Here is an 8,315-nt window from a genome sequence, read left to right as displayed (position 1 = left end):
AGACAGGAACAATGGCGGAATGGGTAATTTCACACAGTCTTCCTATCTTCTTCCTTCTGAAAGAGCAATGGTTGTTTTTCAGTGTAGTAATCTCCTGTCTTAAGACTTAAGATGAAAACCCTTTATGAATTGTTTAATGCCATCTTTTCCATAGAAGATTTCAAGCCACTTAAAAAAATATATAGTAATCTTGTGAGGGAAAAAAATTATAAAAATAATCTGGACCAGATAAAATGTCAAATTTAAAGGCATTGTTAGGGCAAATATTTGACTGTGGTTATGCAGCCCATAAGGAATTACATAGTTATTATAGGCGTCCTGAAATTTTTCTTCAAGATTCCTGAAGTCTAGCAATAAAAGGTCATGCATTTCTGGGGATTACCCGTTGCTAATTAAGGTAAAGGGATGGTAGAGTTGGCATCTAATTGTAAACTTTTTGGAGACTAATCAAGGTTCCAATCTGAATAAATAGTTACCAAACCTCCAAATGGAACTAGAACTTTTTTCTTAAAAGAAAGTTCTGGAACCTCAAATAAATATTCACAGTCCCCAAATTCTTCATAGACAAAATGAATTTTTATTGTTATTTTTAAATAGCTAGTATGTAATGTTGATGCATATGAAAGAATATATGTGACTTACATGTTAGTTATAAAGCATAACAATAAAATGAGCATCCATGAACACACTACACACTCTATGAGCTAGGATATTAACCATACCATTGAATCAACCTATGTGATCTTACCTTTGCCCATGTCCCCATGCCCCACAAGTGGTGAGTTGCTTTTGTTGTTTCCATGCAGGTAAGAGTACAAATTGAAACTACTGCTTTGGAAAACAATTTTGCATTATTTCATAAAGTAAAATCTGAGCATACTTCATAAGACTCTTTAATTCCACTCCTGGGTATATACCCAGGTGCAAGCCGGAGACATGCAAGACCATTCAGTCAACCGATGCTGACACCTTTGTGTTCACTTCTTCATCATTTCTATATGAATACAAACTCACAATAATGTATATACTTTATTACTTTTATTTACTTAAAAAACAAGACTAGTATTATGTAATGGTCTCAAAAATTATTAACATGTGAATATTTTCAATATAAAAAGTGCTTTTTTTAATCAATTTCTACTTTATTAACCACCCTTGGGGGAAAGTCTGTGAAGCCGAATCGGAGGATGGCATGAGATTGACTGGTACAGTGAGACTGTAGGTAGAGAGGAAGGACTCACAGAAAAGATTACTCCATTTAAACAAGGGCTGGAATGACGAAAGAGGAGAAGTTGTGCAGGAGTAGTAAAAATCCTTGGGGAATTTAGATAAACGTCAACCTCCAGGCATATTAGGGACTGTTGTTGTGCGCTATGAATTTGACTTCCTTTAATGTTTGGGAGAAAAGCAGCTAAAGCTCAGATTTTGTTATTTATTTTTTTCTTTGGTTGTTTTGACTATGATTCTTGGACCGTTCTAGGTACTGGATCAAATGGGTTCAAGATCCATAAAAGTTATATACATGTAACTATGTATGTAGTTTGCTTGCTTTTTTTCCATTGACAATCTTTTGTTTTACATGACATGAATGTCTTTCCCATATCAACACAAAGAGCTATAACTCATTATTTTCAATGGCTACATAGTATTGAAAAATACCAATGTACCATAGCATTCACCACCATTCCTCTATTGGTAAAACCTAAAATGAATCGATAATATTCAGTGCTTGAGAAGGTTTCTTTCATATTTTGCTGGTGAGAATTTGAAATACCACAAAACCTTTGGAGGGAAAGCTGAGATTTCTAACCTACAGGCACCTGTCAATAACATGTACAACGAAATATATTATTGCATTGTTTTTATAGGAAATAACTAGCCATGAACAGACATTTTTCTGCTGAATCATTATAAATTGTAAGTATCGTTTTACATTTTTAGTTGCTTCTTATTCTGGACATACATGAAGCAACGCCATATGTTTCATTCCTGTGACTCATAGGGTCAAGGACAACATCTGTTCCATTTCGACTGTGGAACGCTACGTTCCACCCATCAGCACAGGAAGTGGCTTAATTAATATTATTTGAAAATAATGATAATGAAGCACAGGGCAACCCTCCCTTCATCTGCTAGTGATTCCATCTCCTTAATTGTGCATGAAGGAAATTCATTATATTTTCACGCTTTTTCTGAAGCAATGCTTAATTATAACTTAGAATGCAAAAATGAGAGTTGCAAGGGATGTTTCATAAGAACCAAATTCTCCTTACAATCATCCTACCTTTAAAAATCCTTAGGTCTTTGTTAGAAATGGTAGTTTTTGTTGTATATTAATTTCATAAGGCAAGTGAAATAATTTAGTTATAAAACTTACTTGTATTTCTTTTCATGAATTTTAGAATGTCTGTTCGTGTTTTTGCCTTATGGTTGTCATTCTTACACACTCTTGCCTTCTTTTGAAATTGACTTAGGTCTTTCCAACTTTAATGAATCCTATTTCCACGTGAGCTCATTGGAGTCTCTCTTTGCTCTCCCATTCTGTCTCTTTAGGTACCTTCATATTGTTTTTTCCAAATAATATGTGTTTTATATAGATTGTATGGATAGTTTTATCTAGATAAAGACTCTCAATCCTATTGAGATGAAGGAATCAACGACAAAGATGAAGAAAGAGATCTTGGTCTAGTCAAGTTCTGATTCTTTTACCTGCTGGATCAAAGGGCTCCCAGTAGATAAACAAGAGCTATCTATAAGTGGATAAAGATGTGAGTAGTGCTGTTATGTTGAAGAAACATTTTCTCAGATTAAAGGGGTAAAGTTTTAAATGCAATAAATATCCCAGTCAAAGAGAATTTAGTTTAACAATGTAGCCAAAGTTGTTTATTTTGCCCATTCATCCATTTATTCACTCACCCATTTAACAAATATAACCATTATTACCATGTTCTTCACCCAGTGTCCATAAGAAGTGAATAATGTTGTAAGGAAAATAGACACAAACATACAGGAAAAAGAGAGGAAAAGGAAGGGGAGGGGAAGAGAGGAAGAGGAGAGGAGAGAAAGAAGAGAAGGAAAGGGAAGAGAAGAGAGAAGAGAAGAGAGGAGAAGAGAAAAGAAGAGAAGAGAAGGAAAGAATACCAAGATGTTAGGTCATATAATAGGCCTGTGGACAGGGTGCTATGGAAGCAGAGAGATAAAAAATAGGGAAGATTTATATAACAAAAGAAAACTGATTGATGAGGGAGATCTCTTTAGGTGAAGAAAGGAAGGGAATAAACCCCTGTAGAAGATAATGTTGCCATTCAGATGTATGATTTCTCCATTTACTTTGTTGAAAGGATATTTGACAGAATGGGCAGTTGATTACACGGGCTCAGGTGTGGCCCGCAGCTGAGAAGAAGCTGCTTAAGTCCATCACCCAGCAGGAGTGGAGCCATCCACCAGAGCCTCCTTGGAGAAGTGGGTAGCTTCTCTAAATGAACAGGATTCACTCTAATGAAATGATTCCCTCCAGGCAGACAGCCCAGATCATTGACTTTTACCATCGTTACTCAATTTCAGAAAAACTCTTCATGCCAACGTCTCACAACATTCAGGCAGGGAGAACACTGCAGTGGCAGAGGAAGGGCATGGAGCAAGAAAATGTATTGGAAATTTGTTTAAACTGTTTTTTCTATGTTGTATCTTCCTCGCATTAAAAATAGTCACAAAGGAGAAAAGTTAGATGGAGCAGGAAATAAGGACTCTTTGTTTCATTGTCAAAATCTAAGTATCTTAGAAATGGACAGAGAGTAAAATGTTTTAATATTGTTGAGGAAAGCATAGTAGGAGGGAAAAGAGGGAAAGGGAAACAGAGAAAGCAATCTCACCTAATGTCCTGGAAAGAGAAGAGGAGGGAGTCTGTTACCTTGAGCAGCAGAAGCATGTGTACCACTCCAGGGCACCACCCAAGAAACTGGCAAGGTCTCAAAGAAGACAGTGAATTCTATCTTCAGAATTATAGTGAATTCTCAGCTTCAGCAAAGATCTCTGCACTCCATACTTGCCCCAGGGAATTTAGCTGATGGATTTCAAAACTCCATCACAGGCCACAATGAGGATCACCAACAACAGACATTCACAGATTCTGATGTTATCTTTGAAGGGGGCGGGGTGGGGGGAGCGACCATAACAAATTCATGGGTGGAATCTCATTAAGTGGGAATTTGGTTTCAGTGTTTACTCAATACAAAATAAATATTAACATATTTTTTGTACACTTTAGTTGTTAGGAAGCCTAATTCACACCAATTAAATTACATGAGGCAAAATTTCAGAGAGCAGCTTGTATTTTATCATTTGGGCTGTAGTCTCACAGAAGCCTCTTGAGTTCATGACCCTAGCCAGCCTTTACCAAATAAAATGTGTTTTGTGTATAACAAGATGCAAAAGGGAGAAAATACAGAAGGTAACAATCCATCTGCAATTACTCCCAGAAAATAAATCAAAGTATATATTTTACTGATGGTGGGAATCACTAGAATGATTGAAAGATCCATAATAAGTATAATGAAAGCTAGAGATGGTTAGGACCCAGTATACTTGAATCCTCCATCAGTCCTGCAAGGTTGTCTAGGGAGAATGCAGAGAAAATTTTTCAGGCAAATAGTCACGCCCTATATAACAATATTTCAGTCAACAATGGACCAAATATACAATGGTGGTCCCATAAGATTAGTATCATATAGCCTAGGTGTGTAGTAGGCTGCACCATCTACATTTGTGTAAGTACACTCTATGATGTTCCCACAATGATGAAATCACCTAATGACACATTTCTCAGAACATATCCCCATTATTAAGCGATGGATGACTGTAGTTTATTGCAATGTATGGCTTTGACCCCAAATGTCTATGTGGTCTTCTGGACATGTGGAATTGTGAGGAACATTTTCTGTTTTATCACTTCTCCCACGGCATTACAGTTGTGCATTCAGGGTCTAATTCCACCACTAGGCTGTGCTTTCTTGGATAACCAGTACCGTGTCTTGTGCATATTTGCTGCCCTAGTACTTAGGATAAACATTCGTTATATGCTTATAGCATTTAATTTAACTGCAATTTTATGAGGCTGAAATCTCCCACCTGGCTAGCGATGAAGAAATATGGCTTTTGCTCATGTCTCTACCACTAACCAATTGATCAGCCTTGGGCCAAACATTCAAGTTCTCATCTCTAAGTTGACTAGTATAAAGAAGAAGGCTTGGAGGAATGACATTTAAGGTAATCTCGAAGTTTCTTCTAAGAAATTTATTTTATTTTTGTTAACATCTTTTGAGAATTCAAAGACTACTATCATACCTGTTTTAAATAACTTTTCTGCTAAGTTGTCCTCAGCCAGCTTGTTACATCATTTCTGCTGTGGAGTGCCTTAAATATTAGGAAAGCATAAGGATGTTTGAATTAGCATCTGCATATAGTTGTACCTCAGGCAACAAATCCTCTGGGAGCGCAGGGGCGGGGGCGAGGCGCAGGCAGGGGATGAGCTTGAACTAAGTCAATCTGGCCTCAGAAAGAATATAAGCTTAATTGAAGTTGTCTGTTTGTTTGGGTTGTTGGATTTTCATTCATATTTAGTGTACTTAGAAGCTGAGGCCCGGTTCTTTTTGGGGTCAAGTCTTCTATCTGTACTTTGGAGTAGCTTTTACTGCCCTCTAGCTGAACAGAGGGCCATAACTCGTATCTCTCTGGCGCAGGAGAGCGGGAAACATGCTGTCTGCGCTAACAAGGAGATGTGGGTCCAAAGTGCGCCCAAAGTGCCCGGAGGTTGCAGCTCACTCACATGAGGTGTATCACAGAGAAAAATTCAGAGCCCAGAATATATGCCCCTGTGCTATCGATGTGATGTTTTCTCTGATGAAGCATCTAGCTAAGAAGTATATTTTAGAAAAGGAGAGATAGGCACTCTTTTCTTTAGAATAAAAACTAAGTGAAGAGGAGGAAAATGAAGATGAACGCAAACCGAAGTGTCTGATTCTATTCACCATTATTCTTCTGGTTTACTGGGGTTCCAGGAATGTTTTCCCTATTATCTTATTAAATGAACAATCATAACCAAGAAGTCACAGAGTTTATTGTAATATTTAATATATGAATACTAGGAAATTTAGATTTACATATGGTAACCTGAACCATTTATGTTTTGTATTGTTTCTTAGCATATAATTGGAAAAAAAATTGTCAAACTTGAATAGAAAATAATTGGGGTGGGATTAAATTGTTTAATACAATATGTTTTGTATTGTTTTGTTTTAGTTAGGTTCTTGGTATATAATTGGAAAAAATATTTGTAAAACTTTAATAGAAAATGGGGCAGGTGTGCTTTAAATAGATATCTTCTTACCTTACTTGACATTTGCCTCTACTCCTATTTGAAAATACTGCTTCTTGCTTGAGAAGAGCAATGTGTATGATTCATCAGCAACAAAAATAGATATTTTATTGCAGAGTTTTCACTGCTGCATAACTGAAGCTGCAGTATGGATAAAAAAGAAACTAGCAAATTTGTTACCATTTATAAGGTCTTAATATTTTCCATTTAAAATTAAAGTTTTTATTATTGCTGTTTGCTTTCAAAGGAAAGGTGAGTGTTGCAATTTACAGATATTAGGTCTATAGATCAAAATTTTATTTTATGTTTTAATAATTGCTAGTGAACATGAATATCAAATAAAAGACCAGGTGTAACAGATACCCTTAAATTGATTCTACCTATAATGGAATGCAAGAAACCTTGTCTACTTTTCCTATGTTGAGAGTGAAGATGAATTGTCATGGTTTAGAGTTTCAAAGGACCATGTTTCCAATCTTTCATTGGTACATAATCTCATATGGTAATGAATTGTTTCATTTCTATAGAATCCATTTTCTCAGAGGTACTTTGCCATTACGTTGGATTTTAATTTAAAAACAGTATGGCAAAATATTCAACAAATACAGTAATTATAAGAAAAAAATCACTCAAGCAATATACCAACATTCCTCAGGATGTCACACTCTGCTTTGTAGTTGAGATTCCAAAGTTATTATTTTCTCAACTATGAAGTTCCCAGGTGGAATTCAGGAGAGACTAAAGGATTTTATGATGCTTATAAGTTGAGATGATGTAGTATGTATGTGATATAAGATGGTGCTCCACATTTGCTCTTAAATAAAGTGAATATGCATATTATTTCTCTGTGTTTTATTTTGTCAAAAAGAAAACCAAAATAACTCTAAATAATTTCTAATTGTTAAAATTTAAAATCTCATCACTCAGGGCCAGCCCCGTGGCTTAGCGGTTAAGTGCGTGCGCTCCGCTACTGGTGGCCCGGATTCGGATCCCGGGTGCACACCGACGTCACCGCTTCTCTGGCCATGCTGAGGCCGCCTCCCACATACAGCAAGTAGAAGGATGTGCAACTATGACGTACAACTGTCTACTGGGGCTTTGGGGGAAAAAAGGAGGAGGATTGGCAATAGATGTTAGCTCAGAGCCGGTCTTGCTCAGCAAAAAGAGGAGGATTAGCATGGATGTTAGCTCAGGGCTGATCTTCCTCACAAAAAAAAAATAAAATAAAATAAAATCTCATCACTCTGTAGATGCTTTCACATGTCTGGATATTTAGCACTATGGACAAGAAAATACCTATTGTTCGGGTTGCTATAGCAATTCTCCTGCACTCCATGAATTCCAACAAAAGCAAGAGACAAGGAAATAGAAACAATAGTACAATCAGATAACTTAAATTGGAGGTTACTACCTTTTGAGAGTTGGCAAAGATTGAGGATTACATTAAATATGATGCAAAACAACATACACAAGGAGTCGTTTTGCCAAAAACAACAATAAAATATTGTTCTTTATAGAATATCAACTATAAGTTAGGCATGGTACTGTGTGCTAAGTATAATATCTCATTAGCTATGACAACAGTCCCCTGAGGTCAGTATTTATAACTTCTTTTTTTATAAAAAATGGAAAGAGGCTAACGGAGTTTAAGAAGCCTTCTGATACATGCACAGGTAATAAATGGGAACACTGGAAACTAACACGAGTCTGTGTGGACCCCAAACTTGTGCTCTTTAACAAAGGGAAACAGTGTGACTACCCTTTGGCATAGGAGAGTTGTGTATTACCCTACACAAATACTCCTGGTCTCAGTTTATCATATACAGGAGTCTCATGGGGAAATTCTACTACCCCAGGGATGGGGTCAGGATCTTCTAAGTGCCCCACCACCCCACCATGAGGTCCATCACCCACTCTGGGTCTCCACCTGAGAACCTTCTAG

Source organism: Ceratotherium simum, chromosome 27, assembly GCF_057802395.1.
Source record: "Ceratotherium simum simum isolate JZ-2026a chromosome 27, ASM5780239v1, whole genome shotgun sequence".
Taxonomy (NCBI): Eukaryota; Metazoa; Chordata; class Mammalia; order Perissodactyla; family Rhinocerotidae; genus Ceratotherium; species Ceratotherium simum.
Note: the sequence above shows the minus strand (reverse complement) of the source record.